This window comes from Colobus angolensis, unplaced genomic scaffold (genome assembly GCF_000951035.1).
Source record: "Colobus angolensis palliatus isolate OR3802 unplaced genomic scaffold, Cang.pa_1.0 Scaffold348, whole genome shotgun sequence".
NCBI lineage: Eukaryota > Metazoa > Chordata > Mammalia > Primates > Cercopithecidae > Colobus > Colobus angolensis.
The window spans coordinates 545,550-547,444 of NW_012116799.1; positions in this window are offsets into that span (position 1 = coordinate 545,550).

Genomic DNA, 1,895 nt, shown 5'->3' on the forward strand with positions numbered 1-1,895 from the left:
GACAAAGGAAATATCCTCAGATAAAAACTAGAGGGAAGCTTTCTAAGAAAATTCTTGGTGATGTGTGAATTCATCTCACAGAGTTACACTGTTCTTTTCATTGATCAGTTTGATAACACTGTTTTCTTGAAACGTGCAATGGGAGATTTTGGAGTGCATTTTAAGGTTATGGTGACAAAGGAAATGCCCTCATATGAAAACTAGAAAGAACATTTCTGAGAAATCATTTTGTGATATGTTAATTAATTTCACAGAGTTACAGGAGTCTTTTTATGGATCAGTAAGGTAGCACTGTTTTAGGGGAATCTGAGAAGAGATATTTTGGATCTCATGGAAGCCTATGGTGACAAAAAAAATCCACAGATAAAAACCAAAAAGAACTGTCTGAGAAACTGTTTTGTGATGTGTGATTTTGGCTCACAGAGTTACACTGTTCATTCCACTGATCAATTTTCTAACACTGCCTTCTTGAGATCTGCAATGGGATATTTCAGAGTGCTTTGACGCTTATGGTGACAAAGAAAATACCCTCATATAAAAACCATAAGAAGCTTTCAGTGAAACTGCTGTGTGATGTGTTAATTCAATTCACCATGTTACACAATATATTTCAAGGAGTATTTTGGTAGCACGGTTTTTGTGGTATCTCAAAAGGGATATTTTGGATTGCTTGGAAGCTTATGATGACAAAGGAAATATCCTCAGATATAAACTGGAGAGCAGATTTCTGAGAAAGTTCTTTGTGATGTGTGAATTCATCTCAGAAAGCCTCTTTCTAGTTCATATCAGAGGATATTACCTTTTCACCATGGGCCTCATGTGCTCCCAAATATCCCTTTGTAGATTCCACAAAAACAGTATTGATACACTGCTCCATGTAAAGAAAGGTGTAACTCTGTGAGATGAACTCAAACATCAGAAAGCAGTTTCTCAGAAGGCTTCTTTTTGGCTTTTATATGAGGATATATCCTTTGCACCATTGGCTTCAATGCACTCTTAAATATCCTACTGCAGATGCACGAAGACAGTGTTATCCAACTGGTCAATGAAAAGAACGCTGTAACTGTGTAAGATGAATTTACACATCACAAAGTAGTTTCTCAGAAAGATTCTTTCTAGTTTTTTTCTGTGGATATTTCCTTTTTCACCATAGGCCTCATCTAACTCACAAATATCCTTTTGTAGATTCCACGAAAACAGTGTTACCAAACTGCTCCATGTGAAGAAAGATGTTACTCTGAGATTAACACACACATCACAAAAAAGGTTCTCAGAAAGCTTCTTCCTAGTTTTAATCTGAGGATATTCCCATTGTCACCATAGACTTCAATGTGATCTTAAAAATCCCTTCTCAGATTCCCCACAAACAGTGCTACCAAACTCCTCCATGAAAGAATGGTGTAACCCTGTAAAGTGAATTCACACATCACAAAACTGTTTCTCAGAAACCTTCTTTCTAGTTTTTATCTAAGGATATTTCCTTTTTCAACAAGTTCAACAATGAACTCGTGAATATCCCATTGCAGATTCCACTCAAAAAGTGTTAGCAGACTTCTCAATGAAAATAATGGTATAACTCTGTGCGATGAATTCATGCATCACAAAGCAGTTTCTCAGAAAGCTTCTTTCTAGTTTTTATATGAGGCTATTTCCTTTGTCACCATAGGCTTCAATGCGATCCAAAATATCCCTTCTCAAATTCCCCAAAAACAGTGCTACCAAACTGCTCCATGAAAAGAAAGGTGTACCTCTGTGAGATGAATTCACAAATCACAAAGTAGTTTGTCAGAAAGCTTCTTTCTAGTTTTTGAGTGAGTATATTTTCTTTGTCACCATAAGCTGCAATGTGCTCTGAAATATGCCATTGAAGATTCCGAGAAAACAGTGTTAGCAAA